The 20,122-nt window shown below is 39.7% G+C and overlaps 1 long non-coding RNA gene across 4 annotated transcripts; it reads right to left on the bottom strand.

Moving 5' to 3' along the window:
- Positions 1–1,549: 1,549 nt before the first annotated feature.
- On the bottom strand, positions 1,550–18,245 carry LOC106823481 (uncharacterized). 4 transcript variants are annotated; one of them, XR_001396158.3, is made up of 5 exons: positions 17,765–18,245; positions 14,694–14,797; positions 11,331–11,538; positions 3,915–4,020; positions 1,550–3,731 (listed from the first exon to the last, which is right to left on the bottom strand). It is a non-coding gene; the product is annotated as an uncharacterized lncRNA (long non-coding RNA). The 4 variants fall into 4 exon arrangements; XR_006532176.2 differs by having other exon boundaries at positions 3,911–4,020; XR_006532175.2 differs by having other exon boundaries at positions 17,608–18,245.
- Between the last annotated feature and the right edge of the window lie 1,877 nt (positions 18,246–20,122).

The following is a 20,122-nucleotide window of genomic DNA, read 5'->3' on the forward strand; positions in this document are numbered from 1 at the left end:
TGTTGTATCTGGCACTTGTTTTTATTAAATTCTTCTAATTGTCGGTGATGCTGGCAATTTCTACTTAACTCCAACCTCTGTTGTTTCTTGAGTAGGCAGATTTCTACAATGGCTCCCAAGGTGCCCTTCCACTAATACATAAGACCTGCACAATCCCTTGGACTGTGAATACAATTAGGGTACGTTATATAGCACAGTTGACTTTCAGAAAGGGAGGTTATCAGGGGTGAGCCTGACCTAATCAGGTGAGCCCTTAAAAGAGATTGGGCTCTTCCTAGAGTCAGAGACTGTAAATGTGAAAGGAATTGAGAGATTTGAAGTGAGGTAGAGTCTCTGTTGCTGGCTCCGAAGATGGAGGGGACCGATGGAATGCAGCTGGCCACCAGGAGCTGAGAGCACCCAGCTGACAGTCAGTGAGTAAACAGGGATTCCACCATCACCGCAAGAGCTGGAATACAGCGCCGTGAAGGATTTTAGCCTTGTTAGATCCTAAGCAGAGAACCCAGCCACCCAGTGCCCAGATTTCTTACCCACAGAACTTTGAGTAGATAAATGGGCATGGTTTTAATCTGCTAAATTGTGATAATGTGTCATACAGCAACAGAAAACTAATAGATTTGTATTTATTTTTTTTTTAAAGCAAATAATGTAAAATGCAAAGATGGAAACGTTATAGCAGAAAATTGAACTGTGTAGGCTGGGGTGTCAAGTACCTCTGAGGGCCACTCTCCATCTAAATACCTTGCTCTCCCTGTCTTTTTCTTGGGGTCCTGCTGCTGAGGGAACTTCACATGCTTCCTTCCAATAGATATCTGGAAACTGATATTAATTTAGTTTTTAGATTAATATAAGCATATGTTCCCTAAGTGTGTAAGTATAATTTATATAGAGAGAAGTGTGTACTTGTAGATATTAATTTCACATCTAACACATAAAGTAACAATAGTTACCAGTACATCCCTCAAACTAATTTTTTTGTAGCATGCCTCTTGACGTTAGGAATGCAGCACTGGGGGGAAAAAACTAAGTCTCTACCCTCCCAGGCTTTCTAGGTAGAGGAAGAGACCCACAGCTGTTTTGTCTTTTCAACAGGAAACTGATTCAATATGCTTTACTAGTCTGTTGATTTAAATTTAAACTCATCCAAAAATACCCTCACAGAAACACCCAGAATAATGTTTGACCAAATATCTGGGAACCCCACGGCCCAGTCAAGTTGACAGGTAAAATTAACCATCACACCAGTTTAGTATAAGAGAAAACAAGATTAAAAAATAAGGAAAAACAATTTTCACCAACCTTAGCATAGTAAGAATGAAAGAAACAGATGCAACATGTTTTTCTTGTTTAAATTTTTTTTTTTTGCGTGAGCAGGTTATTCACCTGGTTCAAAAATGAGAAAGTATTAAAAGGCATAAGGAAAAGTCTTTGGTGCCTCCTTTCCCTCATCTCCCCAGTTCTCACCAACACCTTTGCTTTAGCTTCTTATGCATCCCTCCTGACTTTTTTTATGATACTTGCAAATATGAACATAGTCTTATTTTATCTAACTTTTTTTATTGAGATCATAATAGTTTACACCATTGTGAGATTTCAGTTGTACATTATTCCTTGTTTGTCACCACACAAGTGCCCCCCTTCACCCCCTGTGCCCACCCCTCAACCCCCTTCCCCTGGTAACCACTGAGCTGTTTTCTTTGTGTTTATTTTATCTAACTTTTACATAAAATGGAAAATATTTAACCGTTATTCTGCAGCTCTTTTCTTCACTGAATATATGTAGGAGATTTCTATTTCATCAGTACTTAGCTTACAAATAGCACTTTCGAGTTTTCTTACTGCACAAAAGTGTGACATTTTAAAACAAGTTTACCCGTCCAGGAAGGAGCTGAATCTGAAAACTTCTTTTCCATCGCACCTCTAAAGGAGGGAATGGGAACAAAGTGTAGGTTTATTGGAACTAGAGGGAGGAGGAGAAAAGACATCCTTAATTTTTTTGCCCTAATGAGGGACAAAACGCTTTTGGCCTAAAGCCATGTGGTATTCCCAGACACCTGAAGTAGGGGCTTGGAAGCAGCTGGTGATAAAGGGAAATTATACATTCATTCAACAAATATTTATTGACCCTTGCTCTTCAGAGTTAATAATTAGCTATCTATTATCTTTCAGTAAAGATGCTTAAGAAATAGCATTAAGTAAAAAACACGTTACAAGAAAGTTTTTAAAAGATGATAATCCCTTTTAAAAATGTACAGATACAGTATATGTATATAAATGTCCAGAAGTAGACACACAACAAAATGTGCTTAACACACATAAAATGTGTTTTGTAACACATAAATTTTCTTTTTTTTATTTTTATTTTTCCTTCTTTTCCCCAAAGCCCCCCACTACACAGTTGTATATTTTAGTTGTGGGTCCTTCTAGTTGTGGCATGTGGGACACCACCTCAGCATGGCTTGATGAGTGGTGCTAGCTCTGCGCCCAGGATCCAAACTGGCAAAACCCTGGGCTGCGGAAGTGGAGCGCGTCAACTCAACCACCTGGCCAGTGGGCCAGGCCCATAAATTGTGTTTCTTCTAACACATAAAGTATGTTTATCTTTGGAATGTGGCAATATACATATATTTTTTTCTTAGCCATATATTTTTATGTTTTGACAGTAATCCTTGAAAATACTTCTATAATTAAAATGGGAAAAAAGTAAATTCAGAAATAAAGAGTGAAAAAACAACCAATCAATCCTTGGGATCTTTAAGCCAGATACCTCCACTACAATTGGGGGAAAATGAAGTAAATTATGAAATACTTAAAGTAAAACTTTAAAAAGAATCATTTTCCCTGGTGCTCAGAGTCCCTTACTTGGGACAGGAGTCATCTGACCTTCAGTCCATATTCAGTATTAGTGATAAAGAAAGTCAAAACAATAGAATATTAGAACAATTAACATTCCAGTTTACTATCAGGATTCTATGAATTTGCTTATCTAGATAAGGTCGTCACTCCCTGGTAAAAAGATAAATTTGCTCTTAAAAGGCAGTGGAGCACAGTAGTCAGAACAAGGACCCTGGGGCAGGCTGCCTAAATCCCAGTGAGGCTACCCCTTACCTGAGACCTTCAAAAGGAAAAGTGAGTGGACACATGGACACGGGAGGCCAACAATCTTGTCTCGCAATTCTGGCTTTGCACCTTACTCCCTCTGAGCCACAATGTCTTCATTATTAAAACGGAGCTAATAATCACTACCCCACGGAGCCGTTGTGAGCAGACACATACACACACGCACATACACACATACACAGTGCCTGGTAAACAGCAAGTGCTCAATAAATATTAGTTTCCTTGCTCCTTAAAGAAAACCATTCTCTTCTTTTATAAACTATTCCTAATGAAAACGTTTCTGTCTACTTTCTGTAGCTTTTAAAATATTCTAGACATTCATTTCTCACTTATCTAAAAAGTCTGTATCATCTCAGCAACACTTGTATCAAATAGTCTTTAGATAGTCTCATTGGAACAAGCAATGTTTCACCCTAGAATCTTGGGCATAAGCCTCAGTCACGCAGTCCAACTTCGGTCTCTAGGATCCCCATGCTGTCCTTTTTCACCGCAATGGTTTTATATGTAGTAGGGCCAAACGGTTAGTCTTCTAGTGACATCAGATGATCGGATACCAGAGTGAGGAAGACCTCTCCACCAAACGTAGAGACTATGCCCACCAGAAACATTTGCTGCAACGACATTGTGGGAAAAAATTACCAGTGACAACACTTCCAGAGAGAAGAGGATTTTTATCAAAACTCAAATGTCACAGATAGGGAAGGAGCATGTAATAGACAAGGAAACACCCCTACAGAATAGGAGGCCCAGTAAGGGTATATTTGTAGAGATAATGGAAATAGGCACCTACATACTTTAGGAGCCAAATCAAAAGGCTGCTGATCTGTTTCTCCTTCAAACACACACACAATTCTCCTCTTCACTTTTCTCTGCCATGAAACACACCCATGGTCCTGGGCTCTAGAAAGATAAATGAACAGAACAAGGGGAAGAAGTCAGTTCTTTCCAGAAAATGCGACACTGCACTCGGAGTAAATGTGGGTGGCTGAAATCTCCAGTTATGCATGGAGAGTCCTCTTCATTGCGATTACTCTTTCTGCTTGGTTTTAGGCTCAGTTTTGTCTCTTCTGATAAGATGGTATCCATATGGCTTGGCTGAGATTTTAAAACTCAAACAGATCCAAAACACGCGGATTTGCAAAGGCAGAAGGCTCCTAAGAAATTAACGATACTGATGATTCTGGGGAGGACAATCTCTAAGTTTCAAAGAGTTTAACAGGACCCAGAGACTAAAGTGTGAGTTGCCCACATAAATTTTTACTATTACCCTACAACACATTGTCCCAGCTGACTTCCTGGGCATGTGACTTGGGCAGTTGCACAGGGTCCTGCCATCAGAAGAGACTTCCACTTGGTGTAATGCTCTCCTGTCATCGTCTCCATGTTGTTAATAATTTTTGAACTAGAGGTTCACATTTTCATTTTGCACTGGGCCTCACAAATTATGCAACAGGTCCTTTCACCAACGAATTGCCCCAAGCAACTCAAAGGAGGTTTCAGAAGCACTTAACTTTTCTCCAAATTGTTTTTTTAGTTATGTTAAGAGATGCAATCACCAACCTCTCTGAACAGGTCAAACTCCACCACAAGAGCTATGCCTGCCCAGACAGGCTGAGAAGTGCTCAAGAGATGACCTTTGCTTCATTTCAATGTTAAGATCTCTGCCCCAGGAGGAGCTTAGGCCTTATTACCATAACATGTGATGTATGTGGAAGCATGTTTTCCAACTGACCCTGCACAAGCGAATATCCACCTCCCCCTTTTGAATATTCATTCCTCATCTGACATAAATGGCCCCTGCTTTCCCTTGCTTGGCTTTGGAAATGATTCCCAACGGTTTCTATTTGCTGCAAATAAATATTACTTTGTGTGACCAGTACTTCTGGCGAAGGCTTTGATTTCAACTCACAAGAAGCAGACCCACTGTAGTTCGGTAACAGCCCTACACATTGTCTTCTATTTTCTATTGTCAATAAAAAGATGGGGCTGGCCTGGTGGCGCAGTGGTTAGGTGCACACGTTCCACTTCAGCGGCCCGGGGTTCACCAGTTCAGATCCCAGGTGCAGACATGGCACTGCTTGGTAAGCCATAAAGAATTAACACCAATCCCTTGCATACCCTTCCAAAAAATTGAAGAGGACAGAACACTCCCAAACTCATTTTATAAGGCCATTTTATAAGGCCTGATACCAAAGCCACACAAAGACACCAAAATAAAACTATAGGCCAATATCCTTGATGAAAATATATGCAAAAATCCTCAACAAAATGCTAGCAAATTGAATCCTACAGCATATTAAAAGCATAATATACTATGACCAAGCAGGATTTATCCCAGGGGTACAAGGATATACATCATCATCAATAACTCTCAATGACTGTTCAATTAATTTAATACACCATATTAATAGAATAAATGATAAAAATCACATGATCATGGGGCCGGCCCCATGGCCAAGTGGTTAAGTTTGCACACTCCTCTTCGGTGGCCCACAGTTTCGCCAGTTTGGATCCTGGGCGCAGACATGGTACTGCTCATCAGGCCATGCTGAGGCAGTGTCCCACATAGCATAGCCAGAAGGACCTATGACCAGAATATACAACCATGTACTGGGGGCGCTTTGGGGAGACAAAGAAGAAAAAATACAAAAAAAGAAGATTGGCAACAGATGTTAGCTCAGGTGTCAATCTTTAAAAAAAAAATCACATGATCATCTTAATAGGTGTAGAAAAAGCATTTGAGAGTTTTCAGGATAAAAACTCTCAACAAACAAGGTATGGAAGGAATGTACCTGAACATAATAAAGACCACATGTGAGCCCACAGCTAACACCATTCTCAATGGTGAATAATTGGAAGCTTTTCCTTTAAGATCAGGAACAAGGCAAGGATGCCCATTCTCTCCACTTCTATTCAACATAGTACTGGAAGTCCCAGTCAGAGGACTCAGGCAAGAAAAAGAAAAGAAACGCATTCAAACCAGAAAAAAAAAAAAAGGTAAAACTGTTCCTGTTTACAGGTGTGATGACATGACTTACACAGAGAAAACTTAAGACTCCATAAAAAAACTATTAGAACTGATAAATGAATTCAGTAAAATTGCAGGATAAAAAAATCAGCCAAGAAAAATCAGTTGTGCCTCTATACGCTAGCAGTGAACTATCCAAAAAGGAAATTAGGAGGGGCTGGCCCCGTGGCCGAGTGGTTAAGTTCGCGCGCTCCGCTGCAGGCGGCCCAGTGTTTCGTTGGTTCGAATCCTGGGCGCGGACACGGCACTGCTCGTCAAACCACGCTGAGGCAGCGTCCCACATACCACAACTAGAAGAACCCACAACGAGAAATATGCAACTATGTACTGGGGGGCTTTGGGGAGAAAAAGGAAAAAATAAAAAAAATCTTAAAAAAAAAAAGGAAATTAGGAGAACAATCCCATTTACAACACTACAAAAAAGAATAAAATGGGGCTGGCCCAGTGGTGTAGTGGTTAAGTTCATGCTCCTCTTCGGTGGCCCGGGGTTCATAGGTTTGGATCCCAGGCCCAGACCCACACACCACCCACCAAACCCATGCTGTGGTGGCATCCCACATACAAAATAGAGGAGGAGTGGCACAGATGTTAGCTCAGAGCCACTATCCCTCAAGCAAAAAGAGGAAGACTGACCACAGATGTCAGCTCAGGGCCAGTCTTTTTCACACACACACAAAAAAAAGAATAAAATACTTAGGAATAAATTTAACTAAGGAGATAAAACACTTGTACAATAAAAACTATAAAACACTGGTTAAACAAATTAAAGAAGTCACAAAGAGAAAGACTTTCTGTTTTCATTGAGTAGAAGTCTTAACACTGTTAAAATGTCCACACCAAAGAAATCTACAGATTCAATGTAATCCCTATCAAAATCCCAATGGCATCTTTTACAGACATAGAAAAAAAATTCTAAAATTTATATGGCAGCACAAAGGACTCCAAATAGTCAATCAATCTTGAAAAAGAAGAACAAAGCCAGGGGCATCACCCTTCCTGATTTCAAAATATATTACAGAGCTACAGTAATCAAACGAGTATAGTACTGGCATAAAAACATACAGACCGATGAAACAGAGTGGAGAACTCAGAAATAAACCCACACATCTACAGTCAACTGGTCTTCCACAAGGATGCCAAGAATACACAATGGAGAAAGAATAATCACTTCAATAACTGGTGATGGGAAAACTGGATATCCACACGTAAAAGAATAAAATTGGACCCTTATCTTACATCATACATTAAAAACAATCAAAATATACTAAAGACTCAAATGTAAGATCTGAAAGTGTAAAACCGCTAGAAGAAAACACAGGAAGAAAGCCTCATGATATTGGTCTTGGCAATGATTTCATGGATGTGACACCAAAAGCACAGGCAACAATAGCAAAAACAGACAAGTGTGACTACATCAAATGAAAAAGCACGGTAAAGGAAACAACAGAATGAAAAGGCAACCTATGGAACGAGAGAAAATATTTGCAAAGCGTATACCTGATAAGGGGTTAATTCTCAAAATATATAAGGCAACTCCTACAACTCAACAGCAAAAAACAAAAAAACTAATAGCCCCATTAAAAAGTGGGCTAAAAGGCCAACCCCAGTGGCCTACTGCTTAAGTTTGGCATATCCTACTTTGGTGGCCCAGGTTCAGTTCCCAGGTGGAAACCTGAAACCACTCATCTGTCAGTGGTCATGCTGTGGTAGCAGCTCAGGCACAAAATAGAGGAAGATTGGCAACAGATGTTGTTAGCTCAGGGCAAATCTTCCTCAGCAAAAAAAGAAGAAAATAGGCTAAGGAATTGAATAAATATTTCTCCAAGGAAGACATATAAATGGTACACAGGTGTATGAAAAGATACTCAATATCACTAACCATCAGGGGAATGCAAATCAAAACCACAACAAGATGTCACCTCATACCTGTTAGGAGGGCTATTACCCAAAAAAACCCCACAAGTGATGGTGAGGTGTGGAGAAATGGAACCCTTGCACCCTGTTGGCAGGAATGACATGGTGCAACTGCTATGGAAAACAGTATGGAGGGTCCTCAAAAAATTAAAAATAGAACTACTGTATTCTAGCAATTCCACTTGTAGAGATTTTCCCAAAAGAAATGAAATCAGCATCTGGAAGAGACAGCACTCCCACGTTCATTACAACACCATTCACAATAGCCAAGATGTAGATACAACCTATAGTTCATCAAGTGGATAAAGAAAATGTAGTATATACATACAATGTAATATTATTCATCCTTTAAAATATGAAATTCTGCAATATTCGACTATATGAATGAACTTTGAGGATGTTATGCTAAGTGAAATAAGCCAGTTACAGAAGGACAAATATTGCATGATTGCACTTATTTGAGATATCTAATATAGTCAAATTCATAGAATTAAAGAATGAATGGTGGTTGTCAGGGGTTGGGGGAGGGGGAAATGGGGAGTTATTAATCAATAGGGATAGTTTTAGTCAAAGAAGATGAATAGGGGGCTGGCCTGGTTGCGCAGAGGTTAAGTGCGCACGTTCTGCTTTGGCAGCCCGGGGTTCACTGGTTCAGATCCCGGGTGCAGACATGGCACCAAGTGGCAAGCCATGCTGTGGTAGGCATCCCACATATAAAGCAGAGGAAGATGGGCACGGATGTTAGCTCAGGGCCAGCCTTCCTCAGCAGAAAAGAGGAGGATTGGTGGCAGATGTTAGCTCAGGGCTAATCTTCCTCAAAAAAAAAAAAAGAAGAAGAAGTTCTAGAGATCTGTTGTCCGACATTGTACCTACAGTCAACAATAATATATTGTACATTTAAACATTTGTTAAGAGGATACATCTCATGTTAAGTGTTCTTTCCACAATAAAAAAAGAAAAAGAGAAATGGATCAGTATAGCTACGGATGAGAGAAGGAAAGCAACTTAGTCCAGACACAGAAAATGCTACAGGAGGATGTGAAGGCAGAGAAGAGAGAAACAGGCTGAATACCTGTGATTCTAACTTCACTTCCCCAGTGCTGTGTACACAGAAACACCATTCTGGGATTGCGGCCAAATAGTCCTAAAGCAGCATAGAGGTTCATCTTTCGAAACTCGAGAACTTGGCTGTGACTATTGCTACCAGGACAAGTTTTCTACTGAATTTAGGACGTATCCAGGATAATTGAGTATTTATCTGAAAATACGTGAAGAAAAGGTGAAAGATGACCCAAGGCATCAAACACATGTCTCTCAGGCATGTATATTGACACTGGGAGCACCAACAATTTGGGATTTGCAGCTTAGCTCCACATTCTTATACCTACTTCCTGAGTGAGAAACTGAAACTAAGGTAATCTGTTTGTTTAAGCTGACATAGGACATGACAGTGGTGATACTAAGAGCTATCTCTTAGTATCCTTTAGTTTTCAAACTGGGGTATGCATATCCCTGAGAATACAGACAGTTTCAAGGGAATCTATTTCCTGATCTTGCACTTCCACGTGGACTCAGTTGTGGCTGATCTGCCAGTAAACTTTCTGCTTTCCCACCTCCTCTTTTGTCACAACTCTTTTCTCATTAAGGAAAAAGGAGATAACTCTCAACCATCCCATATCTTATCCATCATCTTGCCCCAAGATGCAAAACCTCCTTGAAGCATCTGACAAAAGGACTCCAAAATAACGATGTCAGTGATAAAGTGAATGGCTTAAATGACTGGGTAACAAAATCCTTTTGCAACTCAGGTGGCTTCTGTTTATTACATTTGCTTTACACAAAAGTGAGACGTTCTAACCCAGTTGTCAGTAATAGATTAACAAAACTTTTTTTATGATATATTATGTGATTTTGGCATTAATACAGGAGTTAGAAAGATTAGAATTGCATTCCTATTTCAAAACTCCTTTAATGCCTCTTTTTTTTTTTCCTGAGGAAGATTCACCCTGTGCTAACATCCATGCCAATCTTCTTCTATTTTTTAGTATGTTGGACACCAGCACAGCATGGCTGCTAACAGAGTGGTGTAGGTCTGTGCCCGGGAACCAAACCCAGGCCACCAAAGCAGAGCACCAGTGGAGCTGGCCCTAATTCCTCTTTTTTATGTGAATATAATCTCTCATATCTATAATGAAAAATAGACATAAAATTGATGTTGAACTTGTCTCATTCTTGCAACAAAGAACATTCATCCATGGATACATGAATCAATTAGAAAATCTTAAGTCCCATCCATCTCATTAAGAGATGCATTTCCAATTCAATTTTAGTTTGTATGTCTACTAACTTATCAAAACATATAATACAGTCACAATTATTTGATTGTATACTTATAACTCTTAAAGCTATATGATCACTGGAAATTTTTTAAAAATTAAGTTCAATGTTTGTACTTTTTGCTGCAGAGAAGAACGACAGGGTAGATCAAAGCAGGTGTGTTACAAGAGGATGTATTTTTGTTGGCAGGGGAATGAAAATACGAGTTCAAGAGAAGGATGTAAAATTTCAAATGTTAAAGAAAATTTACTTTTTAAATGGACAGCCCATTTAAAAAATCATCACTGTGGTATTTAGATTCATGTAGAAGAGTGATGGAACACATTTTAAAATGTCACAATTTACAATGTCCTAGAAATCATTCTTTACAACTGTTTGAACTTATGATGTGAAATTTTTAGATATCAATCTAAAAATGTGCAAGGGGGTACATAATTTTTCAAAGGAGTATGCTTTCAAATTTTGAAGACTACTACTCTAGAGTAGGCGTTCTTAACATGTGGCATAACTTTACAGACACAGATTTAGGAGTTAGTCTTACTAGCTGTGTGACATTGGGCAAGTGACTCAAGATTCAGCTCAGTCTACCTTACACGTAAAATAGGGATAGCAACAATACCTCACCTACAGATAAAGCTGTCAGACTTCAGCATGTATCAGAATCGCCTGCAGGGTTTCTTAAAACAGATTACTGGGTCCCCACTCCCAGAGTTTCTGACTCAGGAGGTGTGGAGCCGGACCCTAAACTTGCATTCCTAACAAAGTTCCGGGTGATGCTAATGCTGCTGGCTCACTTTGAGAACCTTAGGCCTATCTCATAAGGTTGCTGTGAGGATTTAAAAAGTTAGTACATAAAGTGCTTAGAACTACACTGGCCCGTGACAGGTGCTAATACATATTAGCCAGGATAATCAGTTAGGATGGTACTCACTGCAACAGAAAATTCAACTCCAGTGGGTTGAACAGAAAGGAGTTAATATATGTTGTTTAACCAAAAATCCTGAGGTAAATCATCCAAGGTTGGCACCACTGTCCAAGAATGTCATGAAGTTCTCAGGCTCCTTCTACCTTCTTGCTCTTTATTCTGTGGCTTTCATCATTATGATGCATAATAGCTGCTGCTCCTCCAGGAATCTCGTCTGCATCCCAGATAGGAAGAGAAAAGGGCAAACAAGTACAGGGTAAAGAGTTGATGGAGCAGGCCAGCCAAGTCACACCCTCCTCTTTTATAAAGATTTTATTTTTTTAGAAATAAATATTTCCAGAAGCCCCTCAAAGTGACTTTCACTTGAATCCCAACAGTCAGACCCAGGTCACATGCCGCCCCAACTACAAGAGAGTCAGGAAAGGGAAGGATTTTTGTGTCTCTAACTACCATGGAGGAGGAAATCAAAGGAGAAGGGCATTTGGGATAAAGAATAGACAGCACCTCCCTAAGGTATCCATGAACACCCAGAAACTCATGCCAAGTATCAAGTGGATGTGTATTTTTCTGAGCCTTCATGAAATTTCTAGAGTCCAAAAACTAGGGCTCTCAAGCCCACATTTCTTGAGTCAGTCCAAATATTTTAACAAAAAGGATGTCCGTTCTCCTGCACACTCTTTCTCAGCCATCACATGAAATCATAAAGCCTGAGAGCATGGAAGCCTCTTAATTGCTGTCTCCCTTCCTTTTTTTAAAGATTCTACTAAACTTGTGAATGCTGCTTATACTATTTAAACACTCGTTTACAAGTAGCCCTACAGGGTATTTTGTGGTGTGTGTATATCTTTTAATGTAATGTCCCAAATAGAACATATACTTCTTTAAAAAAAGGCTTTGTATATTTTTTTCCTGTTTTATTTGCATAAAGTTGGGGAACAAGGAGCATTAACTAGAAATTAAACGCCTCTGTCCTGAATTTCAGGCTGGCATTAATCATTAGAGATTTGAGTTCCCTGACAAAAGAAACTGGATGGATATTTAAAGAACAGAGGCAAGACTGGATTTTTTTTCTGAGCATTAGAAGGATTGCTTAATTCGGGACTACAACCTAAACCCTGAGGGATCTGCTTTCTTCAACATATCACTTTCATTTAATTGGAAGAAGGAAGGCCTATGGACAGAAATGTTTACTTCATCCTGTTCCTGAAAACACTTAGATCAAAGTATTCATTCTAAAGTGTCAGCTGATCAGTGGGTACAACAGGTTAGGGAATGAGTTCTGAAATTATTAATATATTAAAATAGAGAAAGTTTAAAGATATTTAAAAATGGCGCAAAGCTTCATATTCTGGAAAAAGTAAATTTAGAAAGTGAACATCTGCTAGAAGGCTCACTTCCTATAGCAGAGGAGTCAAGAGCTTGGTGGAAAGAGCCTCACCACTTATAAACTGGCCAAGAGGATGCTCCAGTGTGCAGAGAAAAAGCGATTTACAAAAAACAAGGGACATTTTTTAATTAATGAGCTAACAACTTATAAAGTCAACCTTTAAATGAAATTCAGTTTGGTTTTGTCCTAACAATGTTATACGTAACATAGTTCCTTCCGTGCCAAGCTTTCTATGGTAGATCATTTTTATTTTTGAATATGCAACCCAAGCTTTCTTTTGTAGCTGAGACATCCTGACTCTCAACAGCAGGTGTCCTAGTTCTCTTATCTGGGCCTTAACCTAGTTATGGTTTAAGAAAATTCAGAAAAGGTAAATGTCCACTTTCGAGGCTCTTTGATGAGAAATAAAAATTTTTTGAAACTTGAAAACTCACTGATTCAGTTGATAGTCTCAGTTTTTGGCATCTCTGCTCTTCAACTATCAGAATAGAGCAGCAGTTGGCATATTTATTTGGGGCTGTCATAAAACCATGTTAACATTAATATGAACAGTTTCCTTAAATATGGATCCTCTGGTGTCAAATGAGATGTGAACTCTGGTCGGATACTTTCTCAACTAGTCACATTCACAAGTTCCCTTATTAGGTATTATGGGTTGACCTGAGTTCCCCCAAAATTCATACATTTGAGTCCTAACCCTCAGAACCTCAGAGTGTGACCCTTATTTGGAGAGAGGGTCTTTAGAGAAGCAAAATGAGGAGAAGTTAAAGTGAGGTCATTGGGATAGGCCCTAATGCAATATGACTACTGTCCTTATAAAAAGGAGAAAGATGAAAACAGAGACACGCATAGAGGGAAGACGATGTGAAGAGACGTGGGGAGAGGATGGCCATCTACAAGGCGAGAGAGACCTGAAACAGACCTTTCCCTCACAGCCCTCAGAAGGAATCAACCCTGCTGACGCTCTGATTTTGGACTTCCAGCCTCCAGAACCGTGAGACAATACACTTCTGCTGTTTAAGCCAGCCGGTTGTGGTGCTTTGTTACAGCAGCCCTAGCAAACTCTACAGCAGGGAGTCTCTGACGTCGAACAAAAGTTTTCTCTCACTCCTCATATTCTCTCTTCTTGCCTCATGCAAGGACACTGTTATACAAGAAAGGCTGGGCTGTGGCTGAAAATTTTCACACTTACAAACACAGAGTGTGAGCAAAAGTGTTGTGTGCTACTTTCATTCTGTCATGTTGCTGAAAAGACGTTGCTTCGTCATAATATTTTCTTTCCCTTTCCTACAGGCTGTGATTCAGTTTTGCCCATGTGGACAAGGACAATGCTCTGGAGACTGCAGAGCAGTGAGAAAAGCAAAGGCCCCTGGAGAACTTTTCGGAGAAGAGCTTCCAGAAGGCTGTGCCTTGCCTTTCAGAAGGACATTCATATGATAAATAAATTTGCTATCTTGCTTAAACCCTTGTTACTTTTTCTTTGGTGTACAAATCATACAAACAACCTAACTAATCTATGAAAGACAACAGAATAAGGGGCTGATAAGCGAGGAGGTGGCCAAAGTTTAACTCACTTACCTAGATTATACCAAGAGTCTCTTAACTGACTTTATTGCTTTTGGTCTTGCCCCTCTTCAACACATCCTCCACATTATAACTATAAAGTAATCGTTCTAACGTATAAACCTGGTTATGCTATGTTCTCATTTAAAAGCACTGCCTAGAGTTGTACCGTCCAAAATGGTGGCCACTAGCCATATGGAGCTAATAAAAGTAATAAAAATTCAATAAAATAAACTCAGTAGTACTAGCCACATTTCACATGTTCAGTAGCCACATGTGGCTAGTGATTACCATGGTGGACAACACAGATGCAGGACATTTCCATCATTATACAAAGTTCTCTTGGATGGCATTGGGCTGGAAGATGCATGTCTAAGTCCCCCACACAATCTGTAAATGCTTTCTCTCTCCACACTTACCTGCTCTTACTATATACTTTAGCTAAGGTCACCAGGCTATTTCTCAGCGTGAATTTGTTTATAATCCTGCTGCCTGGAAATTCTCTCTCCTCCACCTTGTCCACCTGGAAAACAACAATTCATTTTTTAAGTGTTACCTTCTCTATACACATATACCCCAAAAAAACCTAGAGGCATTGAAAGCAGTTCAAGAATTAATTCTGAGCATACTTTCTCTTTTATCTACAATACCTGCAAAAAATAGAAGATCCAGGAGGTTCTTTTTTTTTTTTAAAGATTTTATCTTTTTTCCTTTTTCTCCCCAAAGCCCCTGGTACATATTCTTAGTTGTGGCATGTGGGATGCCGCTTCAGCATGGCTTGACGAGCGGTGCCATGTCCGCGATTCTAACTGGCGATCCGAAACGGCGAAGCCCTAGGCCGCCGCAGCGGAGCATGCGTACTTAACCACTCAGACACAGGCCCACCCCATAGGAGGTTCTTTATACAAAAAGAAAAAAAGGGGCTGGCTCCATGGCTGAGTGGTTAAGTTTGCGTGCTCCCCTTCAGTGGCTTGGAGTTTGCCATTTCGGATCCTGGACGTTGACCTGCACACCGCTCATCAAGCCAGCTTTGGCGGCATCCCACATAAAAGAACTAGAATGACTTGAAACTATTATATACAACGATGTACTGGGGCTTTGGCGAGAAAAAAAGAAAAAGAGGAAGATTGGCAACAGATGTTAGCTGAAGGCCAATCTTCCTCACACACACACACAAAAAATTCACAACCCAACAAACAACTTGATTAAAAAATAGACAAAAGACTTGAACAGACATTTCTCCAAAGAAGATACACAAATAACCAATAAGAATGGGTAAAGATGCTCAACATCACTAATCATCAGACATATGCAAATCAAACCCATAATTGTATCACCTCACACCCATTAGGATGTCTACTATCAAAAAAACAGAAAATAAATATTGCTGAGGAGGAGGAGGAGAAATTGGAACCCTTGTACACTGTTGGTGGAAATGTAAAATGGTGCAGCTGCTATGGAAAACAGAATGGAAGTTTCTCAAAAAATTAAAAATAAAAACAGTATGATCCAGCAATTCCACTTCTGGGTATATACTTCAAGAACTGAAAGGAGGGTCTTGCAGAGATATTTGTATACCCATGGTTCATAGCAGCATTATTCACAATCGCCAAAAGGTGGAAGCAATCCAAGTGTCCATTGACGAATGAATGGATATAAACGCAGATGTGGTTGAAAGGGGTGTGTGATGAATAACAAGATACCCACTTCACATTTGTCACTCATTATCATATTTCTAGTTGCTGTTTTTTCCTGAATTGACAATTTGGTACACCCTGGTTCACGTATCTCATTCCCCTTTTCTAGACATTTCTTTCTTAATCAACATACTACTGAAGGTTTTCTTTGCAACAAATTTAAAAACCCAGATCTTTGCAATTACCATGATTGCTAGAGACATCATGCAGGAAATGGGTCCTCTTATGTACTGAACGAAAAGTTTGTGGAATGGTTGGGGGTCAGAAATCTTGATATAACTTGACTTTTTTATGTGGTAATATAAAAGTTAAAATGAGAGACTATAGCAGAAGCACTCCATTGGCTTAAAAGTTGTGAAATGTGAAACAAAATGGGGTCACTTATGTCTAAGGGCTTTAAACTGGAGCCGCGAAGCCATAAAGCAAATGGGGCTTACACACATCCTCACTGGGCTGAACGTGAACTTTCAAACTAAGTCAAGACACGAATATTCTGAGAAATCTGCAACTTGTCACAGTGACAGACCTGTCTCCCTCTAGCTAGCCCTAGCAATCAATTATGTTTAGCCAAGATTAGCTTTCTGCCACCAACTCTAATGAACATTCTTTGTAATGCAAACCTCCCTCTTTTTCCTTTAAAAGCCCCTGCCTCTTACTCCCTAGTGGGATACTATTTGAGTTGCTACTCTTATCTCTGCTCCCTGAATTGCAATTCTTTGATCCCAAAATAAATGCCTCTCTGCCTCTCATTTTGGCTCTTTATTTTTAGGGTTAACAAAGTCAGAAACATAGGCTTTGCTGTCATATAGACATGAATTCAAACCCTTGGTTTTGAGACTTACTAGCTATATGACTTTGAACATATTACCAGGTTAAACTCTCTGAGCCTCAGCTCTACCTCTGTGAAAAACGGATGTGCATCTCTCAAGCAGGGCTGTGAGGATTACATACCATTTGTAAAGTACTTAGTAGTATCTGGCATATAATTCCTCAGTAAGTGTTATTATAATCATTGCAACAGAACAAAGATCATTTGAAAGATAATTAAAAAATATTAGAGCTTTAAGAATATCACTGACTTTTTACATTAACTCCTAACAGAAAAGACACTGGAATTCTATCACTGAGCACCCAGCAGTGCCAGAAAATCCTTACAGGGATTTTGCTTTTGTGAAGAAAATATGGTTAAACAGAGAAAAGTATTGCTGAGTTCCTCAGATTAGATAAGGATAAAATGAGAACTATCTTCCTCTATCCATTTCTTGCATTATCCAAGTTTTGGACTCAGTACTTTGCTGGTAGATTTCATTCGAAGAATCGCACACACGAAATTAAGTGCTAATTAAGCCCGCAGTGCCTCGACTAGGCAGTGTCAGAAGAATGGTTTCTGCACAGAAGAATAAAGGTGAGATGCGCCTCTTGGATCTGACAATAGCCCAGTGGCTACCATCACCAGCTGCACATTAGCATCACCCGGGAAATTTAAAAGCTCCCCAAGCGATTCACAGTTATAGGCAGGCTTTGGAGATGGACCGCTACTGTCTGAGGACCACCTCCCCGCCGTCCCCCCACCCCCTCATAGCATTACACATCTCATATTTACCTGATGCCCAGAATCATCAAACAGTGCACTCACCACAGTCACAACACTTCTGCCTTCCGGGTAACGGTTTTCCACAAGGTTCTATTATCCAGAGCAGGCGACCTCCTCAGCACCAGTCGCTCGAGAACCTGAATCTCTCCCTGCATGTGTCCCTCCCTCACAACCACACCCATAAACAGTGACTTATTACCGCCCGCGAGGCCAGGCTGCTTCCCGATGGACCTTCTCCGGTGGCGACATCCAGGCCTGCGCCATCTGCTCCCAGGCCAGATGAGTCTTAGCACAGTTGTCACCTTCATTCCCTTCCAAAACTCGCCGAAATTGCTTTGGGGTCTGGAGGCGAGGAGCAGGTGTTTATGTGCCTTCATCTTCCCTTTGTCACCTCCAGAATTTTGCAGTCTGCTTCTTCTGAGCAAGAACGTGGGCCATGGGTATACCAACTCTTGTCCCAGACTTAGGTTTCTCGACTTTGCCGAAGTCCCACCTTCATCAGGTTAGAGGCTCCGAAGCCTGGCCTTTCTGGAGCCGCCTAAAGCACCTGGCCTCCCTGCTTGGGCACCGGATTCGGGGTGTTGGTTCCCGAGATCGCGGAGGCCCACTTCCAGAAAAACAAGACCGCGAACACTTTAGCCTCTGGGGTCGCACGAACGGACAGGGGTTTACCTCCCCCAGCGTCATTTCCAGGGCTACTCTAGGAACCTGGGAGGTTCCTGCGTCTCGGTGGTTGTTTCTAGCTGTTGATGCTCCACGTGCTGGTCTCTCTTCGCCCTGCTTTGTAGCGGGGCGGGAAGGGTTTAGGTTTGACAGAGAAATTGTTTGAGAAAGCTTCAAAAGTACATATACAAAGATAGAGTAGTATAATGAATCCGATGTACGTGTACATACTTCACACCATCAACAATTATCAACTCATGGCAATCTTATTAATCTATGACCCAACTCTCATTCCTCCGCACAAATTGAAGTAAATCTCGGACGGATGTCATTGATAAATTTAACACAACCCGGACTAAGGTGAAGTGAGTGAGGCACTTGGCTTGGGCACAAAATTTAGGAGGCTGCCAAAAAGCTTAGAAATCGAAACAAATATTTTAAGGTAATTTTTTAAAATCAAAATTAATGCAAAAAATCCATAATGAACACCATTTCAAAATTTTTCATAGAGAAATTATCGACTTTTCCTTTTGCCTCAAACTCCTATATAATTGACATAAGATTAATATATACTTAAGTATCTCTAAAAGATAAGGACCTTTTTAAAGAACATAATCACAATACCATTATTACTTCTAAAAATGATAACAAAAACAAGATCACCAAGAATCTAATCATTGTTCAAATTTTACCGGTTGTTTTATATATTTTATAAATATATTCTATAATATAAAAAGCATATATGTGATAAATATGTACTCTTTTAAACAATTCATTGGACAAGTATGGTTCAAGTTTTTTGAATCTATAGTTTCTCTCTCTCTCTTTCTCCTTTTACTGTATTTTTAGAAGAAACTTGAAGTTTTCTACAGCCTAGATTTTGTTTCCCAGGGACTTTCAAGAATGCACACATCAGAAAAGTCCAGTCCCTCGCTCCAGTGTAGGGAAGGAAAAATAATCTTTCTGTCTATCCCTCTAAGCTCCCAGCTCCAGTCCCTGTAACGAATGGCAGAAACAGGAAAAAAACATACAAGTTTATTTATTATAAGTTGTATGTGACATAGGAGCCCTCATAAGGAAATAAACTCCCAAAGAAGCAGCTAGAGTTAAATGTGTAAATAATGAATCAGATAAAGAGCAGTAAAATTATGAAAAAATGACAAAGCAAAGGGACGTGGGCTAGCATAATTAGTTGGATAAAGTGACAGGAGGATAAGGGTTAATTTGTACAGATTTTCCTCTGCCTCAACTTTCCATCGTTGATAATAAGGATCTTAATTTCCACTTGGCATGAGGAGGACATTTTTCACACGGGAATTTTCATCCTGAAAAAATGATATCTAATTTGGTTCTCATACCCACTGTATAAATATCCACAGTTTCTTTATTACAAAGATAAGTTTCAGATCCAATGTATTTTTTTTTCTTTTGATCAAAGGTTAATAAATACATCTCAGTCCCTTAGTGTAGATTTTGCTTTCCTGGAGAGGATTGTAACTGGAACTTTTCCTGGCTTATCCTACACTGACCAGCCATCTTTTGCTGTGGAGTTCATTGTGTCAAAGGAGGCTCACATACGAATGAAAGGACTACATACCACACTCAATATTATTCCATGGTATAGGGTCTTAAAGCTTCTGTCTATGATGAATTCTTCATCATACATAATTGAGAATTAGGAACATGGATTCTTAATGAAGCATTTATTTATATTCACTCATTCACTTTGATATTATAAACTTCTGGGTTTTACAGAACATCTCAAGGAATTTTCAACCCAATACCTAAATAAAATGACTAAAATATAGTTAAAAGACAATAGCCAAACAAGTGAATAATATGATGCAACCCAAATATATACAAGCACTAGAGAAATAGTATCTGTGTCTTCTCT

Source organism: Equus asinus, chromosome 8 (genome assembly GCF_041296235.1).
Source record: "Equus asinus isolate D_3611 breed Donkey chromosome 8, EquAss-T2T_v2, whole genome shotgun sequence".
In the NCBI taxonomy this organism is placed as follows: domain Eukaryota; kingdom Metazoa; phylum Chordata; class Mammalia; order Perissodactyla; family Equidae; genus Equus; species Equus asinus.